This window comes from Manis javanica, chromosome 4 (genome assembly GCF_040802235.1).
Source record: "Manis javanica isolate MJ-LG chromosome 4, MJ_LKY, whole genome shotgun sequence".
Classification (NCBI taxonomy): domain Eukaryota; kingdom Metazoa; phylum Chordata; class Mammalia; order Pholidota; family Manidae; genus Manis; species Manis javanica.
In genome coordinates, this window is record NC_133159.1 from 25,533,190 (window position 1) to 25,557,559 (window position 24,370).

The 24,370-nt window shown below is 49.6% G+C and overlaps 1 protein-coding gene across 5 annotated transcripts in view; it reads right to left on the reverse strand.

The window, feature by feature from the left end:
- CSMD2 (CUB and Sushi multiple domains 2) overlaps positions 1-24,370 on the reverse strand; it is a 600,037-nt gene that overhangs the window by 391,023 nt on the left and 184,644 nt on the right. The window lies entirely within an intron of this gene.

The following is a 24,370-nucleotide window of genomic DNA, read 5'->3' on the forward strand; positions in this document are numbered from 1 at the left end:
GTCAGTCATTCGACTGCAATGCTGTGTCCTTTATCAGACTGTAACCTTGACCTCCACTTGACTCCCTCTCCTGGGGCCTGGATGCCCCAGGATACCCCACAGTCATCTTTCTTCCTAAGGCAAGAGATAGTTAACTTGCATCCGGAGGAATCAATGCAATATTCCCAAGTCGGGACCCCCCGGCTTCCCTCTAAGAAGAGATAAACAGAGGAGCCTGAAGAGGAACAATGGAGGCTTCCAGCCACCCTCATCTCCCTATTTCTTATTCTGCAAAGATGGTGGGTACAGTGACTACAAAAGGCATTGATTAAAAGCTGTATCTGAGTCCCCACAGGATCTCTGTAAATCTTCTTCTCTCTTTTCTCATCATCAGCACCATGCCTTGCTGACCACTTCCAGGGACTAACTTTACACTGAGTCCCGTCTCATTTAATCCTCATAGCACTGTGAGGTGGGTATTATCCCCATTTTACAGGTGAGGAAACTGAGGCTCAGAGAAGGTGAGTAACTTGCTCACATTCACCCAATGAGGAACTGGGGGAGCTGGGATGTCCACCCAGTTGGCCTGACTTCTGCCCCTCCCTTTTTAGCTACCGTGTAAGGGTGACGAGGTGGGGGGAGGGCTGCTGAGGCACAAGGCTACCAGCTGTCTGATAAGTCAGCATCAAGAGTAGTCACCTGTCCCTTTTCCCACAGGTGCCTGGTGAGAATTCTGCACCAGGAGAATCAGGAGCAGAGAAGGAAAGGCCCTGCCTCTTACTTGTCCATTAGCTTTAAGCCCAAAGTCCAAAGGCATCGTGGAGGCCTTGGTGCTAGGTGGTGTGGAGACCATCTGTCCAGACCCTCCAGGGTCAGGAGGCAGGGGGCAGACCTTCCTTGAGAGGAAGGACTTCACAATCTCTTCCATGGAACACAGGCACACCAGTGTAATTGCACACCCAATATATACAGATGCATCCATTCAAATACTCTCCTTTACATACGCACATATACACACCCACGCACTCTTACACATTCTTGCACATACACATGCATATATAAAAAGACAAATCTAGAATGCATTGTATGTAACTCTTGCATTCACACATATGACAACAGACACAACACATTCTTCAATGCATATAAATAAATAACCTAATGTTTATGTATCAAAATAACAATCCACTTCCAGAGAGCCTGTTCGGGGTTAATAACCCTTACTCACAGATGTCTCCTTCATAGAACCCAAGCACTTCTTGGAAGCTAGTGTCACCGTTTCCCAAACACCCAGGGCCTGCCTTGCACCTGTGTTTAAGCTCTTGTCATCCAGGCACAGACTGGAAGGCAGGGCGGGGGTGGGGATGCAGATCTAACCATGGAGAGGCTTTAAGCAGCTATTGGCCCAGACCATGATCTGTGAGGGAGACAGAGAGGCTACTGGGTGATGGGGGCACAGAACATCAAGGCTTGGAGAACTGCTCTGGTCACAGTGACCTGGATTTGAGTCCTGGCTGTGCCCCTCTGAGCTGTGGGCTGGCAGTTATTATATAGCACGGCACACTGGTTATGAGGGTGGACGCTGGAGACAGATGGCCTGGGTTCCTGTCCCAACTCTGCCACTTAGCAAGCAAGTTACTTCACCTCCCTGCACTTCAGTTTCCTTACCAATAAAGTGGGGGTAATAACTGCATCCCGCTCAAGGAGCTGCTGAGATAAACCAGGCAAGAACTTATCTCAGTGTCTGGCACATAGTAAATGTTCAATAAACTTGGCATGTGATTACATGTAAGTCTCTGAAGCTCCTTGGGAGAAGATGCCAGGCAGTGTGGGTGAGGCCAGAGCTGAAACAAAGAGAACAAGCTGGGGAAAGTAGCTGGAGAAAGCAGATGGGCCCTAGGAGCTGGAACACGGGAAGCTGCCCCTGGCTCTGCCAGGCAGGTGGCATCACTTGGACCCACACTGCCTTTCCCAAGCCAAGCAGGGCCCTGCTTCCAGGCTGAAAGGCCTCCCCTAGATCCTCATAAGAAATCTGTGGATGGCCCCACCCAGCCCCAAAGCAGCTAGGGTAACCAGACGACACCGAGGCCTAGGAGGGACTGACTGGCCCAGGACCCTGCCTCTTCTGCCCTTCTAGGCAGCTGTTCTGTGCTGCCCCATGGTGACAGGAAGGAATAATTCAGGGAAGTTTCCTAGGAGAGGCATTTGGTCTTGGCAGGGAAGGGAGGGCATTTCAGGTAGAGGTGCTGGCATGTGGCCAGGAGCACACAGCCCCGGGCTCATTGCATGTTCCTGTTTTCCAGACTCCTGCCCCTTGTGATTCCTAAGCCTGTCTGCCATCAGAGTCCCAGGCTAGACCTTCCTACTCTAAGTCCAGACCCCAGGGGTTACTGCCTTCAGGCTTCTCCATGCAGAAGTCCTGCCGAGGCCTTGGTCCACATGTGCGTGGTCCAGCTGAGCTCCTGCCCTTGCCCCAGACCTGCCAGTCGCCTGGGCTCCTGCTGTCTGGGGCTGGTCTGTGGCCTTTCTAGCCACCCGAGCCAAAACCTCATCCACTCTCACATCCGTCTCTTGAGTCAGCTTCCTTTTATCACCCTCACCCCCACTGCTCCTGCCCCAGTCCCACCCCTGCCCACCTTCTTCTCAGGGACTTAGAGGGGTCCCTCCTCACTGTTCTGTCTTTAGACTTGCCCCAATCCAACCCCCTCTCTAAACAGCTATTAGGACCATGTTGCTTTTCTCTGAAAGTCCCTTGGTGGGTTTTCCTTGGACTGTCACTCAGGCCCTTAGAGTCCTGGCCCCCCTATGTCCCCCCCAGCAGCCCTCATGGTTTCCCCTCACACCCAAAGTTCCAGCAACACTGAATGCCTTGTATTTCCTCCAATGCAGTGTGTGTGTGTGCATCTGTGTGTGTGTGTGTGTGTGTGTGCATCTGTGTGTGTGCAGTGTGGTGTTAACATGCGAGTGGATATAGAGATACGAAATTTATGTATATATATAATGTGTGGTACGTGCAGGAACATGGGAGTGTGTCCTATGTGTGTTTATGTGGGATGGGGACTGAGGGGCACAGAGTTGGGAAGACAGTGCTTGGCACACTTGGGCAAGAGCTGGTGTTCACAGCAAAGCCAGGCTGTGGACATCCCCAGCAGGGCTGCAGGGTAGGGGTTACCAGGCCCCACCCTCCCCATGTGAAATCAAGGGAGCCGCACCCATCTCCAGCCCTGGCCCTCTGCCAGCCTGGGTGCAGTGGGGGTGAATGGAGACGGAGCCAGGCCCCTGGGTGGCTTCTCTCCCTCTCACTCAGAGAAGGGCAGGGGCAAGAGGCCCCAGAGAGCCTGTACCTCCCTCTATGTCTTCAAAGAGCCGCTGTGACCCAGTCATTCTATCATTAGGATTGCTCCCCAAAGACAGACAAGCTCTCAGTTCTGGCCTCTGACTGCTTGCAGCCCAGAGACACAGACAGCTCCACGCAGAAACTCAGGAGTATTTCTAGACCACTGAGGACTCCTCTCTCTCCTGCCCCCTGTCCTGTATCTGAGCTTCCCCCTCAGTGGTTCCTGCCTGCTGTGGGCTGGGTCTCTGGCCTCCCTCATTTCTCTAGGCCAGTCTGTTAGCAGCATCCCAAGGCTGGAGGAGGGCTCTGGAAGCAGGCCTACTCCCCTCTTCCCACCCTTGAGCAAAGTGCCAATGATCTGTCTAAACACTAGGGCCCCTGTCACTCCACACCCATCCACTCAGGACGCCTGCAGGTGTACAGGAGCTGCACATCCATTCGTTCCCTCTTCCCGTTAATGTTCTCAGGCACTGGTGGTGTTCTGGGCTCCCCGCTGAGCACCCTCCCTGCCCTCACTAAGCTTACACTCCAGAGATGCCGTGCTTTTATTTAAGAAACTACCAGAGCCCGTTCCAGACTGCTGCCCCCACAAGGAGGTGAGGTGATGGCATTTGAGGGCCGTCTGAGGTAGGCCTTAGGCCGAGCACCTTTTATTCCTGATTGCCAAGGAAAAAGAATCTTCCCAGCCCTTCTCCCGACCCAGCAGCCTCCACTGCAGGTCCCCAGCCCCTCTCTCCCTTGTCCAGTCCTCTGGCACTACTTCCACACTCACCAATCCAGTCACCATCCTCATGCTTCCTGTGGCTACTTGAGGCCGGCAGAACCAGCGGCCCGCTCCTCAGCAAGGCGTTCAGAGCCCTTCACAGCCTACACACGGCCACCTGCCCGTAACTTCCACCTCTCCCCACCCTCAACCACACGCACCCTTGCCCCTCTGGACTTCCCTGCCCTCTGCACAGGGGCCTTGATGCCCCTGGACCTGTGCCTTTCCCGTCCCCTCCTCTGAAACATTCTCCTGTCCTTCCTCATCTGGCAGTATCGCACTCAACCTTCTAAGACTTGGTTTGAACATCACTCCTTTGCAGATGTCACTGCTGGGGAGCAGTCCCCTCCTCCTCTGTGGGTCAAGCAGTCCTGTGTGCTTAGCACTTGCCTCCATGAAGACACTCAGCTTAAGAGGCTGGTCGGGAGGCCATGGCAGCAAAGGTGGAGAGAACAAAGAGAGCAGGGCCCCAGGAAACTTGCACAAATAGGAGTGGGTGGGCCAACAGGCCATGGGTGTCCAGAAGGACCTTGAGAGTGCCAGTGGCCAGCAGTGTGTGAAGTGCCACTGACAAGGGGAATGGAGAGAGCCACTGAATTTGGTGGTCTGGTCATAGAGCCAGTGGCACCGAACAGGGGACAAGGAATGGAGCACAGCGTCAGAGGTCTGCACGAGGACCATGGGAGCAGGGGCCGACCGTCACGCTCTCTTTCGCCCCCGGGCCTCTGCGTAGCCTTCCCTGGCCCGGAAGTGCTCTGGCTCCTGCTCTTCGCATGGCTTATTCGTGCTCATCTGTCAGATTCAACTCAAATGTCCCCTCCTTAAAGAAACCTACCCTGTGCTTTTCTGACCCCAACTCTTGTCCTTCTCACCAGCCTTTACGTCACCTTCGGGGCATTGACTGCAACATGTGACCATTTTATGTGTTCTTGATTGTTGTCGCCGTCTCCTCCCCCCACAAGTACGTCAGCCCCAAGAAGACACTTCGCCTGGCATTTTACACTTTTGCATCACAGCACAGTGACCAGCTCAAACACGATTGTGGAATGAACGACTACAGGAACGAATGGGTGAGTTACTGGGTGGGTAGATGGCAACCTTGATGTACTTAGTTTTCTGTGAGATTGCCTGCTGAATACTTGTCATGAACCCCTCTTTATTGATTTCACTTCAGTGGGGTTCTGTTCCTTAGACATTTCCTGAGGCAGCAGACATCAGAAAATGTTTGTCAGATCGGCTGTATGTGGCAAAAATAAAAAGCTAGCTCTCCACCAAACTTTGGTCTTCCCTTTGGTCACATCGCTAGATGACATTTCCCAGATTTCCTTGCAACTGGGCTCCTTCCAGGGGAATGTGGGCAAAAGTGATCTACGCCATTTCCAGGCTTGGCCCATAAAACCCTCCACGCAGCCTCCTCCATGTTCTTCCACGTTGCCTGGATGTAATTGGCCAGGCCCGAGGAGATAGCGGGTCTCCACGATGGAAGCCAGCTTCATCCCTTAATCTAATTAATTAAATTAAATTAATTTCCACGTGGACGAGATCTACCCCATCAAACTGAACACCTGCTCGGGGCTGATACATGAGCAGGAAATGAATTTCTATTTGCCAAGCCACAGAAACTTTGGAGTCTGAGTTTGCATGGCCTCGCCTACCATTCTCAGTGCTCTGAACTGGTTATCCTCACTGCCAGGACGAGCTTCTCTCATTTGACCCTGAGTCCTGGCTGGGTCTGTCTCTCCTGCAGCATGACGTGTGCTGGCTTGCCACATTTCCAGCTGACCCAGGAGCTTGCCCCTCTCTGAACTTTCAGTATAATACAACCTCTGCTGCTCACAAGACTTAGAGCCTTGGGCTCTTTCTGGGACCCATGGGCTTAGCAACCAAGCGCATCTTCATCATTTGGGGTCAGGGACCTTTTGAGAAATGATAAAACACACAGACCTTCTTTCCAGGAAGACAGGATTCACAGATCCCCAAGGTCAGGCATGGATTCCTACTGCTTTTGCCCAGCACAGCAGATCTGTCAGCCTTGTCCCAAACAAGATCAAATGTCCAGGCTGAATAAGGGACTTGCCTGTTAAAGCCAACTCTGCTCCCCAGGGGAGAAGCACTAATTTAATCAACTCAGGACCCAGCTATGGCCATGTCCAAAATTTATCAGACCAGTCTCCATTGCTGGGCACTGCCGGTGGGTCAGGCCTTAGGTCAGGTGCCTTTAATGCATGGAAGCAGAATAAGGCATTAGAGATGGGTGCCACCCAGCACTCAGAATCCCTGCATCACACTTACAGGTGAGGGATCTCCGGCAAGACCTTCACCGCAATGAGAGTCAGTTTTCTCATCTTGAAAGCTGGCTACTCTACAGAAAAAGTTACACTAAAGGTACAGCTGCTTCTTAAGGTAGTTATGAGGGCCAAGGTGGATAATCTGTGCCAAACATTAGCATGATTCCTGACTTGGAACAAGGGCTAGTTTATCTCCTGCATCCATGCTCCTTAGCTGGGAAGTAGGTGAAGAAACTAAGACCACAGACAGGAAATAACTTGCCTGAGGTCACAAACATGGTACTTAACACAGCCAGGATTCAAACTGCTACACTTGACTGCCTTTCATAGGTGATTGACACAGGATGGCTATGGAAACCTGCAGGGCCTGGGGTGAGATCTGGCAAAGTGAAGGACATGTGGAGCTACTCTGCTGGGTGGCAGTACTGTGGGGGACACTGACTTAACCTGACCACCTGAATACCCTGATGATGCACAATCATGGTCAAGCCTCGGTTAGAGGAGAAGAGAGCATGTTCACAGCTGTTTTATTCACATTGGCCAAAAGGTGGACACAATTCAAGTATCCATGCACAGATGAATGGATAAATAAAATGCTGCCTATGCATATAATGGGACACTGCTCAGCCTTAAAAAAGGGAAGAAATTCTGACATATGCTACAACACGGATGCACCTTGAGGACATTCTGCTAAGTGAAAGAAGCCAGACAAAAAGACAAACATGGTATGATTCCACTTACAGGAGTAAATTCATGGAGCCAGAAAGCAGAGTGGTGGCTAACTGGTACTGGGGGAGGGAGGAATGGGGGTTAGTAATCTAATGGGTACACAGTTTTGGTTGGGGAAGATGGAAAAGTTCTGTAAATGGATGGTGTTACTATTTGCACAACAAGGTGAATGTACTTCGTACCAGTGAACTGTACACTTGAAAATGGTTAAGATGGTAAATTTTGTTGTATCTATTGCACCATTATTAAAAGTAATAATTAAAAACTAAAGGAGGAGGAGGCAAAGGTGCCCATCCACCCCCCAGGTGCCCTGCCTGCCTCACTGGCTGCCCCAGGAAGCAGAGAGGAAGCTCCCAAGTGGAACTGGTCAGCCAAGCTGCTCTACCCACATGTCCACCTGCCTCCCTCCTGCCTCATTTCCAATTCCAGAATTATTTATCATCAAGGAGCTGCCAGAGATGGAATGTGAATTAGGAGCTCAGCTGGATTTTGTTTTATCTAGTTTCCCCCCCGTGAGGTGGAGTGGGGAGGTGGGGGTGGGGTAGGAGTGCGGTGAGCCTTGCTGTGACTTGTCACCAAGCAAAGGCAGTGTCAGCTTCCACACAGGAGGCTGAGTGTGCAGCGTCCTAGGGCCTGTGCAGAAGATGCTCATTCCAGGAAATAATCACTCTGTGTCCCTTCAAGTTGACCCAAAAAATAAAACGCTGAGAAGCAGCATGGTTATACCTTCATAATTAGTCTCCTCATTTAACCTGGGCCATTACTAAAAAGGCAACTGGAGCGAGCAGGCCGAGCTGTGAATTTTCACTTTCGCTTCCTGGAGGGCCCTGGGTGAGTCTCTTAATGGCATTTAGCCTCAGTCTTCTCATCTGTAGAATGGGGAGAATGAAGGTACCTACACTGTAGGGTGATGGTCAGGACTGGTAAAACGTTACGTGTAAAGGGCCCGGCACACATACGTCCACGTGTGGAGCTGCTGCTTCCATCGCTTTGTTCTCATCAGCATCAGCATCATCACCATCGTTTCTAAAGGGCTGCTTTGTATATATCAACACTATCATTACACAGATTTAAGTGCTGGGATTAGGCCTGCTTTCTGTAATCCCCTCTCCGTTCACACGTCCCACAGCAGGTATCACATCAGCCACAGCTGGGGCTGGTGTCCTCCCCCGGTGCCCGTGCCAATGTAAGGCGGGGCTGGTCCTCCCCTCGGTCTGGGACCTGGGGTGAGCTCACACACAGCCAGGGGCCCTGTGTTCCTGGAGGCAGGTGTCACACAAGTTAAATACACCAGTTCTGGAGTTTGCTGAGCCCAGTTCAAAACCTAGTGTGACCTCTTACCAACTGTGTGATTGTGGGTCTGTTTGTTTTCTCTTTAGTGTGAAAAAATGCACATAAAATTTACCACTTTAACCATTTTTAAGTGCGCAATTCAGTGGCATTTAAGTACATTCACATTTTGTGCCATCCTCACCACCTTCCATCCACAGAATTCTTTTCATCTTGCAAAAGTGAAACTTCATTACCGTTAACCACTAGCTCCCATGATCCCTCCCCTGGCCTGGAAAGCCCCATTCCTCTCTGTCTCTATGGATTTGACTGCTTATTATCACTTAGCACAACATCTTCAAGGTTCACCAGTGTTGTAGCATATGTCAGGCCATTGTGGGCCTGTTTGTTTAACTTAGGAAATGCAGATAACCATACACTTTACAGGAGTAAATTCATGGAGCCAGAAAGCAGAGTGGTGGCTAACTGGTACTGGGGGAGGGAGGAATGGGGGTTAGTAATCTAATGGGTACACAGTTTTGGTTGGGGAAGATGGAAAAGTTCTGGAAATGGATGGTGTTACTATTTGCACAACAAGGTGAATGTACACTTTAGAGTTATTATGAGGATGGAATCTCTATCTGTCCTGTTGCTCAGACCAAGAATGTAGGACAATTCCAGAATCCTCTGCCCAACCACTAGATCCAAACTACCAGCCAACTGTGCTAGCCACACCTGAGTCCACCTACTTCTCTTCTGCTGCACTGTGGCCTCTGAGACCCAGGCCATCAGCGTCCTTCCCCTGGTCCCTGCAAGGGTCTACCGACTGGACTCTCCCATTCCACTCTTCACACAGCAGCCAAGTGATCCTTAAGAACACAAGTTAGAGCATGTATATCCCCTGCTTTAAACACTTCAAAGGCTTCTCATGACTCTTTGCAAAAAATCCATATTCCTTGCCTGGACATACGAAGTCTACCTGGTCACCTGGGCTTGGACCCTCTATGCCTCATTTACCATGCCTACTCATCTACTTTCTGTCTGTTTCTCCAACTCCCCAAGCCAGTTCCTACCTCAGGGCCTTTGTGTTAGCTCTCTCTATTCCTGGCACAGCTTTTTATTCAGATGTCTGTTTAACTATCTGCTGAACTACAGCCTCCTCAGACAGGCTACCTCTCACCCCACAAATCAAACAAGTCCTTCCCTCTCTATGACACTGTTCTATTTCCATTGTTTGCATGGCACTTACCACAGTTGGATATATTTCCCCTTTCATTGTCTGTTCCCTTCACCGCAACTAGAATTTAAGCTCTATACAATCAGGAATCCTGTCTAATTGCTTCACTGGGATATACCCAGAACTTGGCACAGATTCACTGCTCAATAAATATGTGTTGAGTGAATTGCCAAATGAACAATTAGGCATAATGTACATGAAGCGCTTCATGTGGGGCCTGGCAAGAGGTCACACTAGATGGCAGTCATTCTGATCATCAGTGTCATCATTATCCCTGGATCTCCTGCTTTATTGAGCTGCAAGGCCGGGCCTAGTTTTAAGATTTGGGACAAGATCATTGAGCATCCAGGACTTTCTGTGTCATCATAGGACGTGGAACTCATCAAAGGGGCTTAAGAGAGAGAGTTTGGGGCCTTCCCAGGTCTGCTGTCCAGACTTGACTTCCATGATTTCTATATTGTCCTCACTCTCTCCTGGGTTAGGCAAAGGTACCAAGACTGCTGCTACAAGACGGCCCCTCGAGACCATGGCAGGGCCAGGGCCAGGAGTGTAGGCCTGGTGGGAGGACAGGGGCAGTAACTAGGAGACAGTTCCCCTGAGCCCACAGCAACTGAAGACTGAGGGCCCTGCAACCATGTGGACCTGAACCCAGATCTGGGCTCCCTGCAGCAGGGACACTGACCAGGTTCTGATCCTGCCAGTGAGCATATTCCTGTATCCGTGGACCTTTCAGACCTCCTGCCATGTGCCCACTGCTAGACCCATTAACTCAACCATGGCGTAGACTTGTGCTGGTGCAGCCGCTATGTGCCTGCAGACACCACCCTGAAAAAATAATCAGACAGCTCTTTAAGTGATGCTTCATGCAGGGTTTCCATGGCGACGCTTTATGAAACAGCAACGGGAACTTTGGTGGGCTCCCCTCCCCTCCTCCTTTCCTGGCTGCCACAGGGACCCTTGATTTGTCCAAGCACCAGCTCCTCCTACCTGTGGGACTTCGGGTTTATTACGCACCCCCTCTCTGTGCCTCATTTTGCTCATTTGTAAGATGGGGTCAATAACAGTATCCATCTCATAGGATTATTCTGGGAATGAAATGAGTTGGTGTGGGTAAAGCACTTTTTACGCGGCTGGTATGGTAAGCAGAATTCTAAGATGGTCCCAAAAGTCCCACCCCTTGGTACCACCCCTAACCCCCCATTCCCCGGGTGTGGGTGGGGCCTTTGAATATGATGAGATGTCACTCCCATGACTAGATAAAGATACATAGCAAAGGTGAAAGGATTCTTTTCCCCATGTAACGAAAGCCTAAATCAGTTGACTATGACTTAGATAAGAAGAGGACTCTCCTGGGTGGGCATGAGCAAATCACCTGAGCTGGAGACTGTGGTGGTCAGCGACCTGAAGCAGCAGAAATTCTTCTGCTAACTTTGAAGAAGCAAGTCATCAGGCTCCATAGCTGCGAGGGAATGAATTCTTGCAAGAGTCACCTGAGCTTAAGGGAGGACTCTGAGCCTCTGATAAGAACCCTGCCTTAGCTGACACTTTGATTATAGCTTTGTGAGACCCTGAATAGAGAAGCAGACTTCCGACCCAAGGAAACTGTGCGACAGTAAATGCGTTTTAAGCCGTTGTGTTTGTTCAATTTGTTACACAGTGATGGGAAACTGATACAGCTAGAGTTTAGTAGATGTTTGCTATTGCTGGTGTGACACCTCCCTGCCCATGTGGCTACCACCACCCTCCCTGTGCTGTGTTTTAACTGCCCCTTACCTGTGCCTCCCTGGCTGCCCTGTGACCTTCTGACTCAAGTGTGCAAAGCAAGCCTGTATTCCATTTTTAGGGTGACCCAGGCTGCAACATAAGCTCAGGCAACATACAATTTCCTCAGTGTCACAATGAAATGATGCCTGGAAATAGCATCCTGTTGTTTTGGACAAGGAAAAAACAAGTATCTGCTCTGAAAGCTGTTGAAGCTTTTCTTTGTTTACTCTGAGCTTAGACAGAAAATGCAAAAGAGAAGGCATGTGGTGACACCGTGCCACTGCTGGCTTAATGGCCTGTGTGAACGAACACCACATCGACACTCCATGAAGGCAGGACTCAGCACCTGACCCTCACTCACTGTCCAGCCCAGTGCCAGGCCCAGAGGAGGCACTCAGAGATATCTGTGAAACCTTCCACTGCCATCAAATGTAGAATAAAACCCAAACCCCTCACTGCAGCCTCAGAAGTGGCCAGGCATGTTGTAGCCCTGCCTCCCTCTCTATCTCTCAATGACCAATTTAGTCCCAGTTTGCCTGGGCTGTTTCCAGGGTTAGGATGGAAAGTTCTAGGTCCTGGGAAACCCTCCGTCAGGGCACAGAGCATGGTTGGTCTCCTGTCCCCTCTCTCCCAGTGTCCCTGACTCCTGCCCCATGGGCCTTCGGGCAGCTCCTCAGATGTGCCAAGCTCAGAGCCATCAAAGCAGACCTCGTTCGCACCCCTCAGGTGTCTGCTCAAATGTCAGCTCCTCAAAGAAGCCCTCGTGGATGGCCCTGTCCAAAATAATTCAACTCACCACTCTCTTCCTCTGGCCCTGCTTTTATTCCTCACACCACTTACCCCGATCTGAGATTAGATTATGTACGTGCAGACTTGTCTCCACACTAGAACTCAACCTCTCCAGAAAGGCAGTGACTTGTCTTGCTCTCTGCTGGATCCTAGCGCTGAGGACACATGTCAAATGAATGAATGAAGCTTTGTCTTCTACCTTGACTTTCAGCTTATTGACAAATCCTAGTCCCCACATGACAGCAGCCCTCTCTCTGGGTCTCAAGAGCTGGGGCTGCCCTGCTCCAGCCCACTTCTGGCGTCCCAGATGCTCTTAGCACTGTGCTGTCCTGTCTGCCTTCCTCCACATGAAGCTGTGCCCCACCCCCACCCCCTCCTCTCCTTAGGTCAGTCTCCCAGGGAATCCCCAGAGGATGAGCCCCCCCTACCCCAGGATGGGTCTCAACCTCACGTCTACCTCCTCTGTATTGAAACTGTCTTTCATTTGTCAGGTTTGAGAAATCTCACATCTGTTCTGCCTCTGGCATACCTCACTCAATTATTCAACACACAAAATCCACGGGAGCCAGATTCACTCACACATCATCAGACCACTGACTTGGAACCCTGGTGCTCTCTGGCAGCCATTTCTTCCTAATTATTCATTCATTTATTTTATAACTCTATGGAGCTGCTTGTGCCAGGCAGGCACGGGGACAGGGACACAGATCAGACCCAGACCCCACCTTTCAGGGGTTCATGGACTTGTGGGGGAGCAGATGGGTAAGCAAATAATTCCAGGAAGACGAGGGGCTGCTGGAGCAGAAGCCTGTGCCAGGCGGTGTGGGAGCTGGGGGGTCACGATGACTTCTCATGGAAACAGAACCTCGCTTGCCAACCGTTCTGAGAATCAGATGCTTCTTCCCCCAGCTAACAGGATGTCTCTCTGGAGGATGAGATTTGCAGTTCTTTCTCCATATTTTGCAGATGCCTACATGTATGACATGTTTAGAAGCACCCACTGTATGGGGACTAGTATGGTTTGAAAGTGACTCTGAAACTAGTAAGGTCCTGGGAGGCCATGCTCCGGAGTTTTTCTCATCCCTATGTTGGCCTTGGCAACCCTGCATCAGAATTTCTCACCCTGACTCCTGTCCTTCTCTCCCAGGTTCCAAGGCAGCACTGGACCTGGAATGAAATCAGTCCACCAGTGTGACAGAGGGCATCAGTCCCTACTCTGCCAACCCCTCACCAGCCGGCTGGAGTCCTAATATCAAAGGACAGAGCACCCCTCAGTGGGTGCAGTATCTCCCTGCCTGGTCTCAACCCACTGTGTTAGGCCCCCTGCAGGTATTTCGGGGAGATTTGGGGTCTGTAGCTGTGTTGCTGGCACCCTCATTGGGATCTGCAGTCTGTCCACTTCCCCCATCTCAAGCCCAGCCTGCTCCCAAACCCCATCCTTCCCCCTAGCCTGCCACCGATGTCCCATCATGCTGTGGAGGGCTGAGGGCTGTGCTCACTGGGAGAGGGGTCTCCTGGCCCAGCATACCCTGTCCCATTTGGAAGGCAGCGGACATCAGTATTTCAGTGACAGCTGGGAGAGGGTGGCAATGTCATGTAGTGGGTCCAAGCCCTGCTATGGAGTCAAGTAGACCTGGACTCCTACTTCGACTGTGTGACTTGGAGAAATACATGTACTTCTCTGATCCTTCTGTGCCTTATCTGCATAATGCAAGCTATGAAGACTCAGAGTATTGATAGGATGCAGTGAGAATGATCATGCAAGAAATCTATCACAGGTCCAGGTACAGATTCAGTGCTCAGTAATTGGTATGACAGCTCTTTCGGCTGGCACAGAAATCACTCTGTCAAATTCACAGGGCTAGAGAGAGAACATGCAGGCTCCTCTGTTGAGGAGTTCTGCCTGCAGGGCCCAGCGGCTCACTCTTACCACTGACACTGGCCTTGCATGTATCCGTTCTTTAAGGCCTCATCCCCTCTTTTAATGAGGGTGAGTGCATGTACCAGCAAGCAGTCCCCAGGAGGAGGACATGTCTTCTATGTGGGCCTCGTGGCTCTTTGCTGGGCTTGCTCTGTCACCTGGGAAGGGTTGGGGGGTGAGTGGCACACAAAGATTTACTTTAGAAAACACTTATGCAAATGCCCCTGCTCTGTGTGGACTGGCCACCTTCAAGCCATCAGCCTGGGTTTTCAGAGGGGATTTTAAGCAGGATTCTGTTGACAAACATCTGATTTACAACCAACCCCACAGGAATCAATTTCTTACCACTTCTCGGCTCAAATGCTCCAGCAGCTTCCCCTCCCACCAGAGCAAACACCAGTCTTCAGGGGCTCACATAAACTCTTCCTTCTCTGCCCTCTCCTCTCCCACTTTTCCTCTGCTCACTCCTGCCCCAGGGCCTTTGCACTTACAGTTCCCTCTGCTCCAAATGATCCTCTTTCCAAAGATCAGCAAAGTTCACTCCCTCACCTCAGTCAGGTGTTCCCTAAATGCCGGCCTCTCAGCGGACCTTTCCTGATCATTCTGTTTCGAATCTCAAGCCCCACCTCTCTCGTCTCCATTCCCTGCTTTTCATTTTTCCTCAGTAGCGTTTATAAGCCTCTAACATATTCCATAGTAATCAATCATGTTGTTTATATTCTCTAGAATGTAAGCTCCTCTGTGGGAGAGGGGTTTCTGTCTGCTTCATCCCTATCTTTAGAGCTCCGAGCAATGCTGGGCACATAGTTGGCCCCTCAGTAAATATCTGCTGAATGAGTAAATGAAGGAAGGAATGGGGAGCAAGTGCCACCTGCCTGAGAGCATGGAGTCTGCTGTCAAAGGGCTGAGAGCCTAAGTCCCATGCTCTTCTGCCTTCCTCATAGTGGCTCCCAGGGTGGTCTCTTAAATGCAACCCTGACCCTATCACCTACGTAAAGACCCTTATGGAGCCCCTCACCTAATAGCCTGCACAGAACCCAACCCTTCCCATCTGAGGAACAGTAATGTCATTACTTGATGGACTTTGTCCCTCATCCTCAAGGGCACCTTCAAGATAAAGGCCTAACTCCTCGTCAGGGCCAGTGGCCTGCCTCTGCCATCTGGGCCTCTCCGGGAGCACGTGGGTGCACATGCTGCCTTACATGCTGGAGCGGCAGGCAGTGGACCAGCCTGACCTTCCTGCTCACAGACTGTTCTCTCCATCCCTTCACCTTTGACCTTGGTGCTGCCCATTCTGCCTGGACACCTTCTCTGGCCAACTCTACCCATCATGTTCAGCCTTCAGAACACTGTCACTTGTGCATGACTCAGTTGTCACCTGGTTGAGACATTTTCCCCAACTGCCCAGGCTGGGTTCCACGGCCCTGCTCTGAGTACACCTCTCTCAGAACACCTGCCACCTCTTTATGCACCCGTCTTCCCACTGCATCAGTGCCTCTGCCCCTAGGCAGCCCATCGGAATCTCTGGAGAGCTTTAAAATGACTCACGTCTGAGTCCTGCTCCCAAAGACTGATTTATCTGTTCTGAGGTAAGGTCTGAGCATGTTTTTTTTTTTTTTTATGTGTGTGTGTGTTTTTAACAGCTTTGTTGAGGTATGCATTGACACACAATAACCTGCGCATATTTATAAAGTACACACTTTGGTCAACTGTAACCTGTGTATACTCCTGTTAAGTCATCACCACCATCAGAATAGTGAAGGTTACAGATGACCCTTGATAACTGGCTTCCTGGTGACCCATTGTAGTCTCTCTCCACACCCACTTCCATCTCCCATAACCCCCCAAGCAGCCACTGATCTGCTTTCTTTCATTTGAAATCAGTTTACAATTTCTAGAATTTTATATAAATGGAACTATACAGCATGCACTCTTTTTTTGTCCTTTTTTTCACTCGAAACAATTCATTGGAGATTCATAGTGAATGTTCCCTGAGGGCTTTGTATCTCTGAGTTATGTATCTCTGAGCAGTTCATTGTTTATTGCTGAATGGTATTCCATGGGGTGGTTATACCAAGTTTGTTTATCCATTCATCTGTTGACGGACATTTGTATTATTTTCAGGTTTCAGTTCTTACAAATAAAGCTGCTAAACATTTGGGCACAAGCCTTTGTGTAGATACATGCTTTTGTTTTTCTTGGGGTATCAGCTGGGGGTGGAATGGCTGGATCATATGATAGACATACGTTTAACTTTTTAAGAAACTGCCAAACTATTTCCACAGTGGTTGCACCATTTAGTATTCTCACCAGCAGTGTATGAGAGTCTCAGGGAGCTCGGGGATTTTTAAAAATCTCCCTAGATGGTTCCAACGTGCAGTTGGGGCTTGGAACAACCTCAGATCAAAAAGATCTTTGAAGTTGAAGTGGTGCCAAGCTGTGACTGAGAAGGCTCTGGAGCAACGCTGCCTGGGTTCAAATCCCAGCTTGGCCACTTACTAGGCATGGCACTTACCCTCTCTATCCCCCAATTTGTTTATTTTAAAATGGGGGTGATAAGAACAGCACATGCCTCATAGGGTTATTGTGAAGATGTACATATACTGTGCTTAAATTAGACCCTTGGTCATGGTCAGCCCCTCATAAACATTTGCAATTATATTTTAATCTCTGTACTTCTAGTGCTTAGTAAAGTCTGCCTGGCACATGCCAGGCCCTTTGGAAATGACTGCTGGAAGGGCAAATAAGCAACTGGAGTGAGGTGATGACAAAGGTTCTAGAATCCTCCTCACATTTCAGGTTCCTGATGCCCTTTGAGATAATTCTGGGATGCATCCCTCCTACTCTCATCTAGATTTCTGCCTTTCTCTTTGTATTCCCGATGACAGGGACCCAAAACCTCCACTCTTTTCTGGTCCTATGCAGGAGGACTGATGCAGGACCTGCTCCCCTCAAAAACAGCCCCTCCTCCCAGACTCCCCGAGGCCACCGAGGTGGAGCAGGGGCTCCCTGCCTCCAGGCGGTGCACTGTGAGTTTAGGTTTCAGCCCCAGGTGTATCTGGGCTTACATCCTTGTTCTGCCCCTAACCAGCTGGGTGATCATGGACAGGTCATTGGATCTCTGCGATCAAATGCTTCATTTACGAAAAGGCGATCATAATACCTTGCAGGATTGTGCAGGATCGAATGGGTGTAAGGCACTTAGCACTGTGACAAATGGCACATGGAAAGCCCTCAGGAGACATTCACTATTATTCTTTACACCTCCGAGAGACAGAGGCAGAGGGCCACCTGGTCCCCACACTGGCACTGCCTTTGTCCCTCTTGGTCACCTCTAACCAGCAGGCCTCCCCTTGATAAACCTCTTAGAGCTTGAACTGAAGTCACCTAGGATGGAGTTAGAATTCTTCCCATCACTCAGCCTCTTCCCCTTGACCACGGAGCTAAGAACCCCCTATGTACCACTTCCCCCTAGAGGCCTCTTGGGACAGGGCCTGAGAAAAAGCTCTGGCTTATGGTGCTGTGTCCAACCTGATTTGTGAGGCCTCATCAGAGCCTGTCATCCCTGGCTTTATTGCCATCTGGCTTTGAAATCATACCAGAGGACAAACACCTCCATGTTTAGTGTTATAAATACACACAATCCTCAGAAGTCAGACTAGGGTTCTTGTTGAAGTGTCCTCTTGGGAGCAGGTAACCCTCTCCTGATTTTCAACCTGCCCAAGGGGGTAAGGGTGATGGAAAGGGATGCCCGTGACTACATCGATGCTGGGTGCCATCAGAAAGTGCTGGGTAACTGTGGTCCTTGCCCAATGTGGCCACACAGGCCATATGGCTACACAGCTGGCTCTGAATGCAGGGAGCCACACAAAGGCCCATCCTCTCCACAGACCATGGGACAACAGAATGAAGGCTGGGCTGAGGAAGACAAGTTCAGTCCTCACCCTCAGGAGCTTGCAGTCTATGAGGAGATGCAGACAGGAGAGAAGTCAGCAGGTAGATACAAGGCAGGGCAACAGGTCCAATGACTGCAGCGTGCTAGGGAGTGGCATGAACGTCAAGCAGATGGCTATCCTTCTATGCAGAGTTAAGAGGGAGGTCAGGGATGACATCCAGGCAGAAATGATACAAGATCTGAATGTTTTAGGATTGAAAACATACAAGCTGCCTGAACTGCCTGGGCCATGGAGTTGGGCCTTGGACCTCTGGTCTTGATCCCAATTCCAGCCAGCCTACTAGCAGTGAAGTCTTCAGACTGTAATTCTAGGCCAACCTGGGTCCCACCTGCACAAGCCAAACAGCAGCTGGGGAAGCTTTCTGCACATTAGGCTGCAAATCCTTGAAGGTCCAGTCCACATAGAGTGACCCTTTGGCCCAGGCCCTAATTCCTAACTGTGCTGAGGCTTGGACTTGAATCTTATGTCCTGGGAGGCTGGCATGTGAAGGAGCTGCTAGTGAGGAAATGTAGCCGAGCACTTGACTGCTCTGGTGCTACGGGTTCTGTGCGTGGGCTTCTGCAGCAACTCCTGCGAAGCGATGAAAATCTTTATTTTATTGTGAAAAATCACTTCCCAAAATAGAGCCAACTGCCCTGGGTGGTAATGGAAGTGAAAAGCAAGTGAGGGAGCCTAGGGAAGTAATGGTTTTTAGCTAGAAAATAGAAGCTGTGGGTGAATTAAGAAGTGGATGTTGAATTTGATGGTGGCTCTGATTTGCGAGTGTTTGAAAACAAGAAAAAGATGATTTATAAAATCATTTCAGCAAGTGCTTCAGCCAGGGCAAAAATTGCTCACTGAGTGGGAATGAATACTTTGGTGACAGCTAAAAAGGCTGCTGAGAGAGTTGTGAGAATTTGCCCAGAGAATCCATGACTTTCCGTGGAAATGCTCAAGGAATACAGCCGGGAGCTCCGCACACATTTCCATGAAGTGCCAGGTGGTGGAGGGGCCGAGAGGTTCCAGACTGACCTTTAAGCACAAGGAGGGGTTTAAACATTTTGCAAAGTGTTCTCCCTTGCCACGGGAGATGTTCATAGGGGAGCGGCATTAGCATTCATTGTGAGCCCATCTCAGGTTAGCAGCTTTACTTAAATTCCACATGGATGTTAGTAGAGTAATAATATGAGGCAATGTAGAGGGGAATTTATTTTAGTGGAGAATTGATTTTAAGATTTTATAAATGGCTTTGGTCTTATATTTGTAGAATCATTTAAGGTCGAAGAGGTCACCAAAACACTTTTTTCTCAAGTACACACTTTACTGGCTTTTTAATAGGGGAAATAGCCTGCAAAGATATTTGAAGATTTGGGAATGTCGAGTTCTCAAAATATACCCTAGTTAAATTTCAAGGCTGTGCACACACAAGCATACACACTCACCCAAGTGTGAGTGTACACAGGTGTACTCCTGCTTACTCATCCAGCACACCTGACTCTCAGGTGCCCTCAGGCCTGAATGGACACATCCTATCTACACCCTATCTCTACCCACTTCTTTCTCTTTCTGTAGTGATTCTGTCTCCTCCTCTCTCTACTTCCCAGGTCAAATCCTAGCTAAAGGCCCATAAAAGTCACTCAACAGGGTGTTTCCCAAGAAAACTCAACCAGAATATCCCAACTAGTCACTCAAATAGAGGGATCCCAAGGAAAAGGCCTAACTCCTGGTGTGTCCTCCCTCTGGCCCCCACCAGATGTCAGCCAGGAAGTCAGGGCTTCCATGTTGGGAAGAAACACCCCGTAGGACCTGCACAATGAGATCAAGGATGATTGGTTTGGACTAACCCAGGGCAGATGCCTCATTTGGGGTAATGGGGTCTCTCAGGTCACACTTTCTGCTTCACTATGGTTGTACTTTCAGAGCTCTGATCTGTGAAGAAGGATCCTGGGGAAGCAGGATAAACCTTGAGATACGGGAAGAAGGGCTGTTTTGAGGGGCTCCATCCTCTAGAATAAAAGAAACTCAGAAGGACCTCAAGCCTTCCTTGGACAGTTTCCCACGAAGATGTCGGAAACCACAGGTGAAGGCCATTCCTGTTGGAGCACTCTTAGATGCTAAAAAAAGTATGGGAACCACCCACATCCGTTATCTTTTCAATGCCTGGCTAATTGTCACAAGCAAGGTAAATTTAATTGGATGTGTTCTTTGTGCACTGATGCTGATTCGGCATCTAGATGCTCTCCAGCTATTAAGTTTTGACAATCTTTGCTAAACTTTCCCCCAGGTTGACACACAAAAAATCAGAGCAGTTGCAACTGAGAGAGGTCGAGTCGCTCTGCATTCTCTCTTCCTTCTGTGGCCAGCATAAAAGACCGTGGAAGAAAGGACTAGATGCGGAACTGGAAAATTTAGGTTCAAGGTCCAGCCACGCAACACCTCAGAAAGGTCACTAGACCACTCAAAGTTTTATCTTCCTCATTTCTAAAATGGATACTATGATCTCTACCCCAAAAGTTGAATGGATGTTTTTAAGATCCAGTGGGTGAGGCCATGAAAGTATTCAGGAATCTATACATTCCAATACATGGGTGAGGGGTGGGCCTGACACTTCTTCCTGCCCAACATAACTGCAAATTCCTTTTATGTTTGTTGAGGACAGGTCCTTACCTCTCTTCTATAAAGGAGAGGATATTTCTGGCTTCTTCCCCTACCTCTTCGTTGCTCTTCATGAAGTGAAAAGTAGCACAAGTCATTACTGAGAACTTCATATCCACTGGGCCATATTTTAAACAGTAAAGGGGCCAACTTTGGCATTTTGCTCCAATTCAATCTGCCTTCTGGGGGGAAGCACACAGTTCTCTCCTTCTGGCTAACCTTTTCTATGTGTGGGCAGGTGGGAAAATCTGTTCAGCCTTGCCCTGTGGGCCTTGATGTCTTCTCTTGGGAGGAAGATGGGCAGCCCCACCTTATTCTCCAGTCTACTCCTATCAAAGTCCCACTCTTTGGGGAGCTTGCCCAGAAATGAATGAACTGATTCCTTGATGCCAAGTAGGCGAGTTACCTTTATGTCTCTTCTTTCTTTGACTTAGAACTCAAGTGGGAGAAGGAGTCTCTTAAGCCGCTTGAACTCTTGTTATTCATCTTGATGGTGTTTTCACAAATCCCAGGTGGGCGAACTCCAAGGTGACCCCCCCAAAATTCCACTCTTTCTGATAGTCATACTTTTGTGTAATTCCATACCCTTAGGTAGGGGTGGGACATGTGAATTTCTCCTAACCAACAGAATATGACAAAGGTGTTGGAATGTCACTCTCGTGATCATGCCACATTGTGTAAGACTCCATCTTAGCAGCCTGGGAATAGAGACTCCCCTTGCAGGCTTCATGCACTAAGAGGCCATGTTGGAGAAGCCCGTGTGACCAGGACCTAGAGGTAGCCTCTAGGACCCATGGGCTTCCTCCAGAACCTGAGGAACCTGAGTGTGGCATCCAGCTGGCATCCAGCAGAAAGCTGGGGGACCTCAGTCATACAACTACAAGGAAACAAAGATTTCCAGCAACCTGAATGAGCTTAGAGGGTATACTCCTCCTCAGTTAAACCTCCAAATGAGAACATGGCCCATTCAGCACTGGACTGCAGCCTGTGAGGCCCTGAGCAGAGGACCCAGTTAGCCCAAGCCCAGATTCTTGATCCATAAGACAACTGTGCTAATATTATCAACTGTGAAGTAATAAATGTATATTGTCCTAGGCTGTTATTTGTGATGATTTATAATTGTGATAATCTCTACCTCCACTGATACTTGACCACCTTGGGGCTACTTTCTTAGGCCTCTGTTAACCCTCACTCTTCTTGGGTTCACGCCCCTTCTGGCATGTTCTGGACACAGCCTGTCTGTTTCTTAGCTCCCTGGAGAAGGCCCTGTAATGCACTCCCATCATCATTCATTCAGAGGTGATAACTGAAACTGCGGGAGTCAGTGAGTTCACAGAAGGAAGAGCACGGTGCGAGAAGAACAGAACAGGGACCACACCCTGGGGAAGGCTCACATTTAGAAGTGGCCCGCCCAGAGGAAATGTGCTGGATACATAAAATATGTGCTCAATTTCAGAGACTTAGTATGAAAGGAAGAATGTAAAATATCTCAATATACTTCATAATGACCACATGTTTGAATAATAATATTTTGGATGTGCTGGGTTAAATAAAATATATTATTATATTTAATTCACCTGTTTCTTTTTACCCTTTTATGGTTACAAGATATTTAAAATTACATATATGGCTCACTTTCAGGGTTTACATTATGTTTTTATTAGAGCTATGGAAGGAAGGAAAGAAGGGAGGGAGGAAGGGAGGGAGGGAGGGAGGGAGGGATTGATTTTGGAATTACTTATTGAGCATTTACTGGTGCCAAGCACTATTCTAATTGATTTATGACACTATACCCTCTGATCTTCATTATAACCCTGTAAATTAGGTATTATTATTTCCATTTTCTAAATAAGAACATTGACATTCTGAGAGGTTAAGTAACTTTCCCAAGATTGCACTACAAATTCATAAAAAGGCAGAAATTCAAAGCCAGGTCCTTAGACTCAAAAATCCTGTGCTGGTAACTTCTGTGCTCGACTGGCTTCTTGGGTGAATGAACAAGTGAACGAATGAACAGTGAATGAGCGTGTATATTTCTAAGGGCAATAAAACGTGGAGTGATTTCAGCTCTTGCCTCCAGACTCTCTGGGAAAAGGCAAGCCGGGCTGCGGAGACAGCACCCCAGCGCTCCCTCCCTCCCACCGCCCTAGGTGAGGCTGACACACACCAGTCCTCGGGAGTCCCTGTGTCTACAGGCATTGATCCCTTCATCATTCCAGATCTCTCCCTGGTCTCTGCTCCCATCAAGACAACATCCAGCAGCATCCAAGACGCAGCTAGGCCTGGCACTTGGGAGGAGACAGTTCTATAGAAGCTCTTTTCATACACTCCCACTCCTTGCCCTGCCCTCCTTGTCCACTTGGCAGAACAGCCCTGCCTGCCAGCCCACGTCCTCCCCAGGAAGGAGGTTTCCCCTCGGGCTCTCCTGTGCGTGCAGGCAGTCAGCTTACATGCACAGAGCCGGACTCATGGGAGGACAGACCCACATATGCCCACCCTCTTGCTCTGCCTCCCTGAGGCTCAGAGCAGGGAGGAGACTCACCAGATCACTTAAATGCTAAGTGGCAAACTCTGAATTCTAATCCCGATCTGTTTAGCTCCAAAGGCATGTTCTTTCTTCCATAATTGCCTTTCACTCGAACCAACCATCTGCATCATTGCTTGCTTCTCTGAGCCTCAGTTTCCTTATCAATAAAATCAGGATGGTAATAATGGAGCTGGAGGGAGGACTGACTGAGATAATGTGGGTAAGGAGCTAAGCACAGTGCCTGGCATAGCATAAACACCTTGTAAATGAATGCAATTATCACTATCAGAATCATTCCTGTGGCCCTCGTGGTGTCTGTTTGGAAGGCACCGACAGTTAAGAGGATCTCCTTCAATGCTGCTGGCATGGCCGGAGACACCTTCAAAGACAGAATGGCTTGAGATTAACATGCAGTGGATGAGCATCAGAGTTTGTCCTCCCTGGAGGCCCCCCCAGGGCCCCACTGGCAGCGACCTCCCGAGTCCCCAGGGTCCTTGTGCATGGGTGAGTCAGCACAGGTGGCCTCATGGACATGGATGCTCATGACCAATTTTCCTCCAGCTGACACAGCTCACAGCTGGGAAGGGCTACAGGGCCCCTGGAAGCAGCACCCTGATCTCCACCACTTCAGCTCTTGTATGATGCCAGGCATATCCCGGTGTCCCTTCTGCTGTGTGTATGGGCAAGACCAGAGCCACCAACGTCTGAGCAACACTGGAGATGCATCCGTGTGAAATGTGCCAAGCTGCGGTTTCCCCAGAGCTCAGTGTGAAGAGGCTGACTGCTTCTTCGCCTTTCCAGAAGCTTTGAGAAGGCCAGCAGGATGGAAGGGCCTCTATTCTGGGAGACGGGCAAGGGAGAGCCCAACTCTGACGGGCCTCGCCTTCCCGCTTGGCCCCAGAGGGCCCCGGAAGCCCTCAAGATTGGTGGTAAGACCTGCTCCCGGAGGACTTCCAAAAAGGCAGAGCCTACTAATCACAGAGATGCCAAGGACCTTTTTCCAGAGGATTTGGGTGGGTGAGAGAGAGGCCGCCAACTGATGGAGTTGCAGCCTGATGCTTCTTCCAGCCTGGGAGGCAAATGCTGACACTCTGTGTGTTGGTCATGACACTCCCTAGGGAAGCCGGTCTGTATAGGATTGCATGCTGCCTAGGAGTAAAAACATGTCAAGTTCCTGATG